The following is a 17454-nucleotide window of genomic DNA, read 5'->3' as shown; positions in this document are numbered from 1 at the left end:
TGAGTTATTTATTTTGTTAATATTTAGATTTTTTTTAGTTCTTTGTATATTTTGGATACTAAACCTTGTCAAATGAACAGCTGGCAAATATTTCTTTGCCGATTTTAGATACTGCCTAGGCATTTGTTTCAGTTTCAGTTTCTGTACAGAAGAATTTCGTTTCCTGAGAGCCATTTGTTGTTTTTTGATGTTATTTCCTGTAATACCCGATTTTTTTTCACAAAGTTCTTACTTGTGCCTATAAGATGAAATATGTTCCTTCAATTTTTTCCTAGCAGTTTCAGAGTATCACGTCTTATGTTGATGGCCCTTGATCCACTTGCACCTAACCCCAACACAGTGGAGTGGTTCAGTGACATAGACTTCAGTGCCTCACTATAAAAAAAAATCAGTCTTCTGGATGAAAAACAAACAGCACAATACTGGATAAAAATGGCACTGTAGATCAAAGGGTCTGTAAAGACATCTGTGAAACCTTCCACTTAAATATCAAATCTATACATTCTTCTCAGCCACCTATGAAACTTTTGCCAAATTGATCACAAGTTAGGATATAAAGCAAAGTTCAGCAATCACAGGGAAATGAAAATAGCATCCACTCTCATATCTGACTGCAATTTAATAAATCCAGATAACTGCCGGGTGGTGGTGGCACACACCTTTAATCCCAGCACTCGGGAGGCAGAGCCAGGCGGATCTCTGTGAGTTCGAGGCCAGCCTGGACTACCAAGTGAGTCCCAGGAAAGGCGCAAAGCTACACAGAGAAACCCTGTCTCGAAAAACCAAAAAAAAAAAAAAATCCAGATAACAACAGTAATAGAAACTATAGAAAATACAAGAATTCATAGAGAGTAAACGACACATTTAAAATAACACATACCTCACTAACAGAAAAAAGAAAAGAAATGTTCAAATTATTCTTCAGGATATCTTAGTTACTGTTCTATTGCTGTGAAGAAACACCATGACCAAGATAACTCATAGAAATAAAGTGTTTAGCCATTATGACAGGTGTAAGATGGTATCTTGGAACACTCCTCCACTGTTGGTGGGAATGCAAACTTGTACAGCTACTCTGGAAATCAGTATGGCAGTTTCTCAGAAAATTGGGAATAAGTCTTCCTCAAGACCCAGCTATACCACTCTTGGGCATATACCCAAGGAATGCTCAATCTTCCCACAAGGACACATGCTCAACTATGTTCATATCAGCATTATCCATAAAAGCAAGAAACTGGAAACAACCTAGATGCCCCTCAACTGAAGAATGGATAAAGAAAATGTGGCACATACACACAATGGAGTACTACTCAGCAGTAAAAAACAATGATATCATGAAATTTGCAGGCAAATGGATGGAACTAGCAAATACCATCTTGAGTGAGGTAACCCAGACTCAGAAGGACAAACATAGTATGTGTTTACTCATAAGTGGATCCTAGAAGTGAGGAAAGGAATAGTCAGACTGCAACCCACAGCTCCAGAGAAGCTAGCTAACAGGGAGAGACCCTAGGAGGGACACAAGGATGAACCTGTGAAGGAGAAGTAGATGAGATCTACATAAGCAGACTCTGTATGTGGGGGTGGTAGAGGGTGAGGAGTGGGGGATGAGAACATGGGGAAATGGGAGGGTCAAGCTGGAACAGAGACAAAGTGGGAGGGAAGCGAGGGAGATGTCATGATAGAGGACATCATGGGAATAGGAAGAGGCAGGGTGCTGGGGAGGCTCTCAGGAATCCACAAGGGTGACCCCACCTTGATCTGCTGGCAGTGGTCCAGAGGGTGCCTGGATTGGTCTACTCTGGTGAGTGGTCTAGCGAATAACCTAGCTGTCATCATAGAGCCTTCGTCCAGGGACTAATGGAGGCAGATGCAGAGATCCAGAGCAAGGTACCAGACTGAGCTCCGGGAATCCAATTGATGAGAGAGAGGAGGGATTCTGCTGGCGAAGGACGTCGAGATCATGATGAGAGGACGTGCAGAGATGACAGGCCACACTAGTGGAAGCCCATGAACTGTGGACTGGTGGCTGTGGAGCCCCCATGGGACTGGACTAGGCCCTCTGGATACGGAAGATGGCTGTTGGGCTTGAATCGGGATCTGTCCCTGATGCATGGGCAGGCTTCTGGGAGTCTGGTGCCTGTGGTGTGACTCCTTGCAGAGCCTTGGTGCAGTGGGAAGGGGCTTGGATCTGCCTAGGCTCAGTGTGCCTGGCTCTGCTGACTACCCATGGGAGAACTTGATTTGGGGGATGTGGGGATGCAGGGTGGCTCAGGACAGAGGGCTGGGGGGGGAATGGAGGAGGGAGGTTCTGTGGGTGGTATGTGGAGTGAGTAGAAAATTTCTTAATAAAGAAAAATTTATAAAAAGGAAATAAAGTGTTTAATTAGAGGCTTGCTTGCAGTTTTAGAGGGTTAGATGATGATCATCATAGTATGAAACAGAGAGACATGACAATGGAGAAGTAGATGATAGCCTTCCATCCTGATACATAAACAGCAGGGAGAGAAAAAGAGAGTGAGAGGGACTGTCGTGGGCTTTGAAAACCTCAAAGTCCACCCCTAGAGATACACTTCCTCCAACAATGCCACAACTATTTCAACAAGACCACACCTACCAACCTTTCTCAAACAATTCTGCTAATGGGGGACAAAACATTCAAACCTATGATCCTATGGGTACCATTTTCATTGAAACCACCACAAGAGCCATAGTAACAAAAATAGCCTGCTACTTGTAAACAAACAACAAAAATAACATAAACATGGAATAATGGGATGAAACTGTGGATCCAGATATAAGTGCATACAAATACACTTACCTCCTTTTTGTCCAAGATGCCAAACATATACATTGAAAAATGACAACATCTCAAATAGAATTGGTGTTGAAACAACTGGATTTTAACATATAGAGAAATGGAATAAGATACTCATCTCTCACACTGAACAAAATTCAAGTCTAAATGTATGCAGAGGAGCTTTCTTAATATAAGCAACATCTGACTCCCAATACCCCTCCCACTTAAATCCTTTCATTTTAACTTTGTTAACTGTGTTCGTAGTTTAATTATCAAACACCCATTGCTTACATAGTGCTATTTTAAATTATTTTGTTGTTGTTATTGTTGTTTCTTCTGTTTTTGGTTTTGAGACAGAATTTCTCTGTGTAACAACCACAGCTGTCCGGGAACTCCTTTTGTAGATCAGACTGACCTTGAACTCATAGAGATTGCCTGCCTCTCTAGAGCTGGGGTTTAAGGTCACCACCACCAGGCTGAAATTCTATCGCTTTAAATATTTAACTGTTCACATGAAAAGAAATTTTACATGCCTACAGAGAAGATGAAAAATAGAGTCAATGAATACTATATTTTAGTGATTATTTTCTGAATAAATTTCCTTCATAATATGCTGGGTAACTTGAAATTCACAGTTCTTTAAAAACTTAAAGTTTATTTTTGTTTGTCTTTGTATGTGTGTGTGTGTGTGTGTGTGTGTGTGTGTGTGTGTGTGTGTATGTTTGTGTGTGTGTTGTTTTTTCCATGTTGTCCAATAAATGGCAATAATTCTCTTACACATATTACTTAATTCTTTGATCCTTTCTGTTTTATTCTTTTGCTTTAGCTCTTTTCAAATAAACTATGTATTTATTGAGCAAAACCTAATGTATAGCCCTGAATAAAAATAGCTAATTATTATTTCTATCAACTGTTCCTTTTCAAAATTAAAGAAAATATGGACTTGAAAAATATCTTTAGTTTGTCAAATGTATGATAGATGAATCATGGTGCCACAAAAGAACTATTATGGAAAGAAAAATCTTCAGCATTCATATAGGCATTTATAATTACAGTATCAGTAACCATGTCACATAAATTGAAAACACTTCAATTATATGTGGCATGAATCTTCTAAGAATGTTATTTCATTTGTGTTAACAAATGAAGAGTCACTGGCTCATGACAATATTGATTTCTAATAGCACCATAAATAACAACTGAAGATCACAACCTTTACAGACTCATACACCTCACAGGTATGTAACCTAGCAGTTCAGCAGCAATGATTTCTACAGTTTTCTGAAAGATGAATTAAGATGAGTTAATTTTTGTAACAATAATATTAGACAATAGATTTTAAATGTCACTTGAAATTATCATCCCAAATATTAAAAACTGTAGGTATATGAGCTATAATATTGATATTCTTCTCAATGATAGATAAAAATGTATAAGAACAGACCATCAAATCCTTTACAACATGGGGTTAATCAGCTAACTGTTTTAAAAATGAAGGCTATAGAGATGTCTAATGGTTTATCAAGTGCATTATTGCAACCAAGGTCAAACCAGAAGAATGTGAACTATCAATGAGGTATTGTTTTTCTATGTTATTGTAGAAATAGTTAAGTGTGGTAGGAAAAATTTTATTTCTATCACAAAATGAGAGTTTATAAAATAAAATATATCAGGAGCACTTAAAATATGGTAATGAACTGGAAAAATTACTACATTAAAGAGTAGATTTTAATTTAGCCTTGCTGCTTCTGGAAGCACTCTATGATTATATGTTAAGTGAGAAGTTAATTTAAAATTAAAATGGTGACTTAACAATGAAGCATGGATATTCATGATAATAATCATCAACACTTATTTATAGATTTTTCACATGAAGTTGGACTGCTGCACCCTAGACTTATAGAGGAAGAAAGAGAAAAGAAAACTAGCTCTTGGTTTTAAGTTGTGGATAATAGAGTTTTGTATTATTGTATTATATTTCCTTATAAGTAATTTTTAAACACATGGATAGTAAAATATTTGAAATTAAATAAACCATTGTTCATTAGAAATAGACCTATTAAGAACAAGGGTAATTCACAAATGAAAATTTAGTTTTCTCCAATGGAGTCTCACTACTAAAACAAAGTACTCTTAAGGGTTGGCTGCAAGCCCAGCAGTAGATGGTCAAGAGAAAATGACCTCAAAGGCATCTTTGAAGCTTCCTTGTCTCACAATGTTGTGTCAGAGCTCTCTTGCTTTTATTTTTATTTAATTTTATCTTATTATTTTTTATTTCATTAATATATAATATATTTTATTGATATATAATATATTCATGTGTACTTTTTCTTCTCTCTTTTTTACCTACAGATCTTTTGTGATTATATTACGGCTTCCAGTTTAGTGTTTGTGAGATTCCTGAGTGTGTGAATGAGTGGATCTCTGTTTCTTGTGCTATTCTCTTGGGCTCCTTTCCTTCTATTCCTTTGTTTTGTCCAATTCTGATATCTTGATTTTTGTTTTATCTTACTATTTTACTTTATTATTATTCCATAGGAGCATGTTTATTTTCTAATATGAGACAGAAAGAGGGTTGTTCTGGTAGAGTTGAGGTAGGAAGGAGCGCAGAGGAGTTGAGTGACGGCAAACCATAATCAGAATGTATTATATGAGAACAATATATTTTCAACAAAGAAATATTATAATATAAATATTTTTTTTAAAAAAAGAACAAAGTTAATGGCAATTTTGTACCCTAATTTAATTGTATCTTACTCATTTTTGAGCTACAGTCATCTTGGAATGATATAATTATTTCAAACATTTGATTATTTATAATATTTCAAACCAGCTTTTCTGGAATCATTGGCACATTGTTGTAGCATGAATCTTAAAGAGTCTTATTAATAAAATCAAACCCGAGGCCAGTTATTGGGGTCAGTGCTGGTAAATCAGAGAGACAGAACAAGCCACAGCTACTTCACCTTGCTGGACCTCAGCTGGTCTTGTTTCCTCAGACTGGAGGCCTCTGAGTCCTCATCCAGAATGGGTCTCAGCTGAACTGTGTTGCTAGAAGACTGAACGCTTAACCAGCCAAATGCTTCTAGTTTCTGATCCTCACGCCTTATACACCTTTCTGCTTTCTACCACCACTCCCTGGGATTAAAGGCTTGCTTTCTGGGATTAAAGGCATGATGAGTCACCATGCCTGTCTGTATCCTTGAACTCATGGATTTCTTCCTCTGGAATGCTAGGATTAAAGACGTGTGCTATCACTGCCTAACTAGTGGCTTTTCTGTTCTCTGACCCCAGATAAGTTTATTAAGGTACACAATATTTTGGAAAACACAATACCACACACTGTTGCTTTTATTTTCACCATCTTTTTACTCATCTGAACTTTTTGGACATTCATGATGCTTCAGTTGTCAGGAGTGGAAAGTCAGTTAAACCCCAACTTACTTTTAGTCCAGGAGACTTGGTTGTGTGTATGGATGTTTAAATATGAGTGTGTTTGGATTACTGTGTCTTTACATATGGTTTGTAACTGGAATAGACAACAGGCTTAATGAAGCTAATGTGTGCCATGCTGCCCAAAACCAGTTTTGGATTTCTCTGTAGTGAGTCTATGGGAAGGCAGGCTGATTCTCAAACTTTCTTCTAAACAACCCTTATTCTTCCCTCTCAGTTCTTCAGCTGAAGTTGATTCTTTTAATGATATGGATTGATCATGTAATTTCTCTCTACTGAAATGACTTGAATAATTTGAATCAAGGCTTTCAACTATAAGAAACAATAGACTTAAATGAGCATATCTAAAAAAAAAAGCAAGGAGAGATTTAATGTCTGGATTAATAGCGTGCCTGCAGTGATGATTTGAGAAACAGGGATCTTAATTTTATTCAGATGCTAGAATTATAAAGAATATAGCATGCTATACAGACACTAGTAAGATGTGTTTTGCCAAGTTGTCTTGAAAAAGTCACAGTTGTAAACTAACGGAGGTAGGCAGTAGGCAACAAGACACTATTAATATACCTAAAAGAAACAGATCCAAATTATAATGTAGACCATGGAACCTATTTATAAAGAAGGAAACCACAATGCTTTGAATAAATCAGTAAGTTAAGGTTTGGGATAAATGTATGTTTTTTTTATTTAATTCTGTTTAATTAGTTTACCTATGGACTTTTCAAGGATAGTGGTAGCTCAAATCAACATACTTAACAGATAAATAGCTCATAGTAAACCCTTAATTTGAATTTTTTATTTTCTGACCTACAGGATTTTATTTAAGATAGTTGAATTTACTTTCGGTGGGAAGTATGGACTCTACTGAAGGTATAGGCTGATTTACAAAGAGCTAAAATTGAATTCTTTTTATGTAATATGAAGACTCACTGCAGATGGAGCATCTCTTTAGCTCATTCATTCATTCATTCATCATTTATTTATTTATTATAGACTTAACCACTTTGTATTATTGTATTCAATGGACCATGACAACCTTTTCTATATTCAAACTTACAAAATATATGGATAATATATGATTTTAATTATAAAGCCTTGAACAAAGGACAACTAATTTGACAGTACTTTTTACTCTGAACTTGAGAAATAACATGTCCCGTCTTTCTGTTTTATATATTTTTGATTTAGGGGTGCTGAAAACTCCTAAAGAATAAACTCTCTAAAGATAGATGATAGGAATTCAGAGGTCTTTCTAGAAAAAGAAATCTAATGTAAATCTTTGAGTATCTGAATTGTATTTCTATGAAATGTATGTGGATTAGCAATGCCATTTTATTGGGCTGGGGAGATGGCTGACCTAGCATACTCTTGCTGTATGAACTGTGAGGACTGGACATCAGATTCCCCAAACTCACTTAAAAGCTGGGTAGACATGGCAACCATTTTATAATCCCTAAAATTGAGCTGGAAAGGGGGAGTTCTCTTTGGCTAACTAGAACAGACCAATTCAGTGAATATCTGGTTCCAGACAGACTCTGCCTTAATAAACGAGGTAACAAGTGATGGAGGAAGATAATTCCTGCCAACCTTGGAGCTTCCATGCATTTCCACACACACATACACATAAAGCATATATAAAATACATATATTTTAAATTTGTGGTACCTTCATCTTATACTTTGATCATACTTCTTGCTTACAAGAAAACTAAGCATGTAAAATGACTTGCTATAATATTTTATTTCTTTTATGTTCTTTTTTACAAGCCTGTCTACCCTTCAAAGAATATGACACCAATTCTAGACATGATATGCTATCCATATATTTTATGCTTCATGTATGGTATGCTATCCACATATTCTATGCTTCATGTATTGTAGTTACTATAGGTATACATAATAAGTAAATAACAAATACTAATATTTAATCCAGAACACATAATATTTATTGTGACTAACTTTAGTAAATTATCTTAAACATATGCTTACTGGGAGTATACTTTAAACAGGTTAGTTTTATACACTAAAGTGAGGGAGAGAAATGACCAATTCAAAATAAAATCATTGTTCACATTAATTATTTACTGTACTGGAAGGGACACATAGGCAAACAGTTAAAAATTAATAAACAACATTTTATATAATGATTAATATATTGGGAGAGCTTTAACATATCATCTCCTCGTTCCAGGTATTCTGTATTTTTGATCATTTGGTACTTAGCAAAATACATCTGAAATCATAACATTTTATTATCTTCTTAGTACTAAGGATTTATACATAACAGACAACCTAATGATTCTATATAGACGGTATACTAAAATTTGAAGATCAAAATGTGCATTTTTGTAATGTGAGATGATGCAACCTTCCTCATCAAATATTATTGAAATTTCAGAAAAGGAAAATGTACCCAAGATTCAATTAGGTAATGGCACAGAACTTGCCAAGTTGAAGACACTAGGAGGGATGAACATCCATCCCCTCATTGCATTATCTTTATTAGCATAGGGAATTCTTTCCCTAATACATCACTTTCCTGAAACCTGCTCTGTCTAAGGTTCTTAAAGTACTGCCCTTCTCACATGAAGAAGGTTGAATCATCCTTTGTGTTTCTCCCCTCTATATGTTAATTTACTATTACAATTCCCATGTTTCACTTGATTTAGGTTTTATTACTCAAGAATAGTGCAAAGGGTGAGAACTAGGACTTGCAAGATCCAGCTGTCAGAATAATCAGCCAGCTGTGATTGATTAATGGAAGAAAGCCTCAGATTGTGCAATGTGGAACCCGATTGCAGTTGTTTAATATAATTCTGTCAGCAAAACCTCCTCAGCTGACAATCTTTATGAAACAGCCATCTGTTTTTGAGGATTACAAATACTTTATCACAATATTTATGGCATGTTTCCTCTGAAAGATGATATCTTATCCCTTTCACTAGATTAATGCCTTGAGGGTCACAACAAAGCTAAGCAGAGAGGAAAACTTAACTTTAAAATTTATCTCAGTCAAAATCAAATGCATCTTCTTTTTCCCCTACGGTCATGAGCTTACTAAATTAATATCAAACTGAGTTGGTTCCAATTTTATTCACAAATTTTAAGTCCAGATGAATTAAGAAGTAGCTTACACTTAAATTTCCATCTTGAGGTTCATTGGATTCTTTCTGTTATCAATTGTGTGTGCCTTTATATAATATGTGAAAATGATGGTCAATTTAAATGAAAATATGGAAATTAGACAATATGCTTCAAATTTGCATGGAATATGTTAGTTTACTTGGAGTTATTTTTCCATTCAACTGAAATGTTAACTGAGATTTATTTATCTTATAAGGATTTCTAACATAGTTTAAGAGAAATAAACTGTGTTTCAATCCAGGCTTTTACTTTAGTTTTGATTATTTAACTACTTATTTTCCTGATGAAAGGAGTAAAGAAATAATATTTTGATGGTAATAACAAAACTAAGAAATCTTTCATAGGAGTCTTCCCAAAATCCTCATGCCAAGTGAGCTTCTCAATATAACAATAAGATGTGTTTTAATCTAAAAAAAAAAAAAAAACCTTTGAGAAATTTGTTAAGGTATAATCCCTTTCTTAACATATTACAAGCATTTAAAAGTACATGAACTTTTTTTGCTTGATTATTCCATAAAAATCTGAAAACATTGTAGATTAAGAAGCAGCATGACTTTTTATATGTAAGTCAGGTTTATGCTTTAATTAATTGCAAGTGAACTTCAGTTAGATTTTTTTGTGTTTTATTTATTTTCATGCGCGGCACTGATTAGTTCTGTTCTGATTATATAAAATTATTCTGGAAATCAAAATAGTAGATTCTTTCAATTTTAAAAGTGAAGTCACGATTCAGTCTAAGGAACACATGGTACCACTGTTAGAATGCAGAGAGCACTCCATAGACAATGTCTTTTAGAAAAATGTATTTATAAAGTATGTGGTTATATCTCAATGTTATTGGGCTTTCCTAGGTTGTGAACATCCCTGGGTTTAATGATCAGCAGTTCCACACATAAGACACAAAGATAACCCACAAAGGAGAAATAGATGAGATCTACATGAGCAAATTGGGAGTGGGGGGTAATGGAGGACAAAGAGTGGGGGGTGAGAGCACAAGGAAATGGGAGGGTTGAGCAGGAACAAGGCAGAGTGGGAGAGCAAGGAAAGAGATACCATGATAAATGAAGACATCATGGGAATAAGAAGAAACAGGGTGCCGGGGAAGTTCTCAGGAATCCACAAGGATGACCCCACCTTGGACTACTGGCAGTGGTTGAGAGGGTGCTTAGACTGGTCTACTCTGGTGACTGGTCTAGTGAATACCCTAACTGTCATCATAGAGCCTTCATCCAGTGACTTTTTGTCACTCTTGGATAGGAATAGAACAGCCTGTTATGCAGTTAAGCTTAGTCAATAAACAAATATTAGCTTTAACATGAAATTTTGGTATTCTATAATAAGCAAAGGTATAAGTAACAAGAGTGGTGACAGTCTGTTTCTCATGATGAAGATACAATCTAGGTGTATCAAGTCACACTGGTAAATGATCTTTCTGTTCAGTTTCTTTATAATCTTTCAAACTATTAAGATGATATTGCTGTTTTCATAGAATTCTCTTCTAATATTTTATTAATTGTTACAGCTGTTTGTTCTAAATAATTTAGTTAATATTTAACAGCACTGGTGCCCTGGGATTATTAAAGCTAAAGATGCAATTAAAAACAATCATAACAATAAAAACATAATTACTAGAATCAGAGAAGATAGCAGCAAGCTTCTATAACATTGCATCTTTCAGGACTCCCTGGTGTCTTTCCATATGTATATTTCCTCTCATTAGGAGTCAATATGTCAGTTTCCTTAGATACTCTGAATTGAAAATCTAAAATATACAAAAGCATATTTAGGTGCTAATTATATACACATTGATACATATCAGATATATTATGCATTATTATGTCAACATGTCACTAAAATTATTAGTGTAAAGACACTTTCAATGTCTTCCAATACAGGCTTCACATAGAAGGATATTACCCAAATAACTTTCATCTTGAACAACTTGGAAGTTGTATGTTGGTTTTATTAATTAAATGTGTTGTGTCAACTTTAATTTTTAACTGGTATGAACTGTACATATCTGTGGGACACCATTTGATGCTTAGATTTACATATTCTTCAAATCACATAAGCTTAGCTATCCATTACACAAATCTTAAAAGGTCTTATTAATAAAATCAAACCTGATACCAGTTATTGGGGTGAATTTTGGAAGATCAGAGAAGCAGAACAAGCCTCAGCTTCCTCACCTCACCAGTTCCTCAGCTGATCCTGTTTCCTCAGACTGGAAGCTTCTGTGTCCTCATCCAAATAGATCTCAGCTGAACTGTTGTTCAAAAGCCTAAAAGCTTAACCAGCCTCTCCATTCCTTGCCCTCATGCCTTAAATACCTTTCTGCTTCCTGCCATCACTTCCTAGGATTAAAGGCTCACTTCGTGGGATTAAAGGCATGAGTCAACATGCCTGGCTGTTTCAAGTGTGGAACTCACAGAGATCTACATGGATCTCTGCCTCCAGAAGGCCAGGATTAAAGGTGTGAGTGCCACCATTTCCTGGCTTCTATGTCTGTCTAGTGGCTGTTCTGTTCTTTGACCCCATATAAATTTATTAGGGTGCACAATATTTTGGGGAACACAATATCACCACAGCTATCTCCTTAAAAAACTTCTTGTTTCCCCTGTGCTTAAAATTTGTAAAAATATTTTTCAGCTTCTCTTTAATATGTAATATTATAAATATTGTTTTATATATTATGATTTTATCGTAAAATTACTTTTTATGTTCTACCTATCTATATGCTGAATTTTTAGGGATAATTAAGTTATAAAGAATACTATTTTAATTAGTTGACTGAACTGCTCATTCTGTTATTTGGAATTACATAACATGAGAAGCTTCTGGACATAGGCTTGACTTTGCCCTCAAGCTGTCTTACTAAATGCATGCATTTATTGCCCTTCCCATATATGTCATTCTGAAGTTATTTAATGAATATAAAAAATGTAAATTTGATAGAACATTGGAAATCTTGGGAAAACATCAAGGACAGAAAGAAATTTTGAGATATTTCCTACATTAAGACCTGGTAGTATAAAATTATTTTCTTAACATAAAAATCTAAATCCAACATCCTATCTTGTAAAAGGTGGGACTACAAAAAAAAAAAAAAAGGTACTACAACTGTATTTTCAAAAATATTTTGAGCCTACAAAAGTATTTTCCCTGAAGGTACCTATAGTTGAAATATCACAGACATGGATTGACAAATGTCATTGGTTATTGCAATAGTTCTTCAAAAACTAAGCCAATCTATTCCCATCAGTTTTTGTATCACTAAAGCAAACAATAAATGAAAAATGCATCTGTCTTTACATTAAATCTGCTTTTGAACTTTTCAGGGTTTAGTCAGTAGAATAAAAACACTGAATTCACTATTTGAAGAACACACTCTAACATAGAGCACATAGCTTACCTGACTTTTAGATAAATTGAGTGGGAGCTTGGGTTGGACATGAGCATGCAAAATACTCATGGAGATGACTCCTGAACTTTCAGTTTATTTAAAGATCCCAGCTTGAATCCTCAAAATGAGATGCACTTAAAAGAATCTCTAGTAATTCCTCAGAGTGTCTGCCAAAGTCCCAGATCTTAATCTGGGCATTATATGTGCAATTCTAGAGAGCTTGTGGGATCTTTAGACCATCTCTTCTTTCCACTTCTGGCTGAGCTGCAACCGACTCTGTTGGGCTCTAGGAATTGTTTTACATCAGCTACATATCACATCTGGACCTGATCCCTTGCATGGAGAAGTGTGATTACAAAGCAAATAGGAATGAGATTCCTATAGAATGCTGTTCGAAGCGGAGAAGTCTGGTTTTCTGTCCCATTAACAACAGGAAAACAAGCAACATTGTTGTACAAGAAATTTCTATTTTGTGATGCTGTGGATTCAGAGAGTGGATGTCAAATGGTAAATACTAGAGCCACAAAGAGAAATCAAGTATTGCATGAATAACTCCACAGTTTGCTGTTTCTATGTTTTGCTTTTATTAAAAAACTTTTATCTAATTTTTTTTGAGATTATAATATAGTCACATAATTTCTTCCTACCCTGTCTTCCATCCAAACCCTCCCATGTACCCCTCCTTGTTCTATTTTAAATCCCTGGCCTCTTTTTTTTTTTAATTAATTGTTTTGTGTGTGTATGTATGTGTGTGCGTGCGCGCGTGCTTATTCCTAAATACATAAATACAATCTGCTCACTCTGTATGTTATTTGTATCTATGTTTTCAGGCCTATCATTATGTCTTGGATACCAGTTGGTGTACCCTTCCCTGGGGAAGATTACTTCTCCTTCTCTAAACATTTCTTAGTTACCTGTAGTTCTTTTTGTACAGTTAAGGCCACATGGGGTTTCTCTGATCTATGCAAGCACATCTATGAGTGGTTCTCTTTTTATCTACCTACAATGCACCAGTTCTTTTGCCTGACACCCAAGGGTAGAAAATAAATCAATAGGAATCCAAAGTATATGAGCAAGTGTCTAAAATAGAATGCTTTCTTGTCTTGTACAGTATAACTCCACATACAAACTGTTGCTTGTCTAATAAAGTGGTAAATTTGACATATATTAGCTCCAGATCAAAACCTGTATAAAATTTTCTCAGCAATCTGATTATTTTTTCTTGATTTTTACATATAATTGTATGGCAAAGTAAATTCTTCTAGATCCTAGTAGATGTTTAGAAAGAAATGAATGGTAATTTGTGGTGATATTTTATTTGTGTTGAAATGTAGTGAATTTTTTTGTACATTAATAAATAAAGCTTGCTGGAGATGGGGGGGGGGAGGCCAGCCATTTTAAGTAAACAAAGAAGTCAGGCAGCACACGCCCTTAATCCCTTAGCAGGAAGGATCTCTGTGTGTTCAAGGCCACACTAGGGAACAGAGCCAAACATGGTGACACACGCCTTTAATCCCAGGAAATCCCAGTACCAACCAGAAAGACGTGGAGGTCTGTACAGACAAATAGACAGTGACAAAGCTATGTAGGAAGAGCAAGTGAGGTAGCTGGGCTAAGAGCCAATGAGAGGCCAGAAAAGCAAGGCATATAAACCTGGGTAGACAGGAAGTACTGCTCCTTGGAAGCTGCAGAGTTAGTGAGGTGAGGTTAGCTGTGGCTTGTTCTGTCTCTCTGATCTTTCAGAATTTACCCAAATACCTGGCCCTGAGTTTTTTATTAATATGACCTTTTAAGATTCATGTTACAGTAATTAATATGTTAAGTAAAATAAGGGAGACCAAGACAAATACCATGCATTTTTCCTCCCTTAAATGTAGAACACACAACACACACACACACACACACACACACACACACACACACACACACATACGTGTGTGTGTGTGTGTGTGTGTGTTGATATTGTGTCCCCCAATATATTTTGTACCCTAATAAACTTATCTGGGTTCAGAGAACAGAACAGCCAGTAGATATAGAGGCCAGAAAATGGTGGCACACACACACACACACACACACACACACACACACACACACACACACACACCTTTAATCCTATCACTTGAGAGGCAGAGATCCATCTGGATCTCTGTGAGTTCAAGCCCACACTGGAAACAGCCAGACATGGTGACACACACATCTTTAATGCCAGGAAGTGATGGCAGGAAGCAGAAAGGTATATAAGGCATGAAGACCAGGAACTAAAAGCTTTTAAGCTTTTGGGTTTTTAGCAGCAGTTCAGTTGAGATCCATTCAGATGAAGACTCAGAGACTTCCAGCTTGAGGAAACAGGATTGGCTGAGAAGTTGTTGAGGTGAGGTTAGCTGTGGCTTATTCTGTCTCTCTAAACTTTCAGCCTTTCACCCCAATACCTGGCTCTGAGTTTTTTATTAATAAGACCATTTAAGACTCATGTTACAGTGTATCAATATAATCTTATATTGAACTAAAGTTCTACAAAGTTACAATGTGATAGTGTCTGTAGGGTAAAAGGCCTTGTAGCACCTGATGTGATTTTCTGAGAGAAAAACTTAACATTTCAAATAGAAATTGTTCCAGGGCAGTTTGATCATATTGCTACAGCTCAAGCAGTTCTTTGCTGTTATACAGTTCTGTTTTGGGGTTTGTTTGTTTTTTTGAGTATTTAGATTACTCTTCAAGAAAAATAAACCCATACTTAGGTCCAATTATATTTTGATATAGAATGCTTTGACATTCATGTACATGATTCTCCTTGTTATAACTATAATTTGATTGTTATAATGCTCTTCCCAATTTAAAATCAAGCCAGCTTTATTTCTTTTATACATTTTCCTCTAGCCTGTTTATCCCTCTGGCTATAAAGCTTTCAAATGCTAAGTAAGCCATGCTTTTCTTAGAGATAATATTAATACAGTGATAGAAAACACAGAACATGAGCACTTACTGCTTGTCAAGCTGTTGTCTGGAGTTGTCTGGAAGCTACAAATCTTGTTTGCAGAGTCTGTATGGTTAAAGACACCCACTGGTGTCTTATGCTGTCCATCCATGTAATCCTACATAACCATCTCTAAATAGTCACCAAGAGGCATATTAGCTTGTATGGGTTCGTGCTAGTGAATACTGCAGCATTAGATTGAGTGATAATATCCCAGAGGTGGTTTCTTAAATCATAGACAATATTTTAGGCATACACAAACTAAATAGAATCTTAGTTTCAAATCATGGTGGCCTTATGGAAGCAGACATTTGAAAACTATACTAACTGCGAAGAAATTTTGAGACTTATTATGTTAGGGTTTTTTTCATGTACTTGTGGATGTGGTAGGCATGTTTGCATTTTGTGGGCATAAAGGTGCGGGTAAAATGTGTGGGAAGGTCAGAAGTTGATGTTTGGTATCTTCCTCTATTACTGACCAATTTATTTCCTGAGACAGAGACTCTTGAAACCTGAGTTTTCTAATGTTGTTAGTTAGGATAGTCAGACTGTCTGCAAGATCTGTTCTTAATGTCTCAAGTGCTATTTTTATGGGAGGACTACAAAGTCCATGTAGCTTGTTATGATACTATGGACCAAAACTTGAATTCTCACACTTGAGCAGCATGTTTCAACTACAGAACATGGTCCTGCCACAGGACCACTTTAGATTTTTTTAAAAAACTTTATAATAAATGTTATTGTCATCATAATCTTAGAATGATGATTATATTTAAATGTTGATCTGCCATGTTTGTTTAGGAGACCTAGTTATTAACTAGGGCATTGATAAAAAGGAACAGGTTGACATAGTGACAGGCTAAGTGCTGTGCCAGTGGTTGGCTGTGGTAGAGATGCAGCTCTTTCTTGTGGCTACATGAGCTTGAAATGGTCAGTTCAACTTGCTTGTCTCTGTAATTTCAGAATAACATATATCCAAGAGTTTGTAAACTGATTTTGTTAAACTAGATTATAAAGTTTTTGGTTTGTTAGTTATTATTAATACTATCAGCAAAACGTAACTGTTAAGATTGTAGGAACATCTCTGTATCTGCCTCCATCAGTCACTGGACAAAGGCTGTATGATGATAGTTAGGGTATTCGCTAGACCAGTCACCAGAGTAGACCAGTGCAGGCTCCCTCTGGACCACTGCCAGCAGTGAGAGAGAAGGGATTCTGCAGGCGGGTAATGTCAAGATCATGACCTGACGGGAAGAAGTGCAGAGATGACTGGCCACATTATTGGAGGCCCATGAACTGTAGAATAGTGGTTTTGAAGCCCCCAGGGGACTGGACTAGGCCCTCTGGATACGGAAGATGGTTGTTTGGCTCAAATTGTTTAGGGAACACCCAGGCAGGGGGATAAGGATCCATCCCTGGTGCATGAGGAGGCTTTTGGAAGCCTGGTGCCTGTGGTGTGAAATGTTGCACAGCCTTGGCGCAGTGGGGAGGGGCTTGGACTTGCCTAGGCTCAGTGTGCCTGGCTCTGCTGACTCCCCATGGGAGACCTTGATTTGTGGGATGTGGGGAAGTGGGGTGGCTAGGGAGGGAGGGCTGGGAGATGGGAGGAGGGAGGAGGTGGGATATGTGGGTGGTATGTAGAGTTAGTAGAAAATTTCTTAATAAAGAAAAATTAATAATA

Source organism: Peromyscus eremicus, chromosome 4, assembly GCF_949786415.1.
Source record: "Peromyscus eremicus chromosome 4, PerEre_H2_v1, whole genome shotgun sequence".
Classification (NCBI taxonomy): Eukaryota; Metazoa; Chordata; class Mammalia; order Rodentia; family Cricetidae; genus Peromyscus; species Peromyscus eremicus.
Note: the sequence above shows the minus strand (reverse complement) of the source record.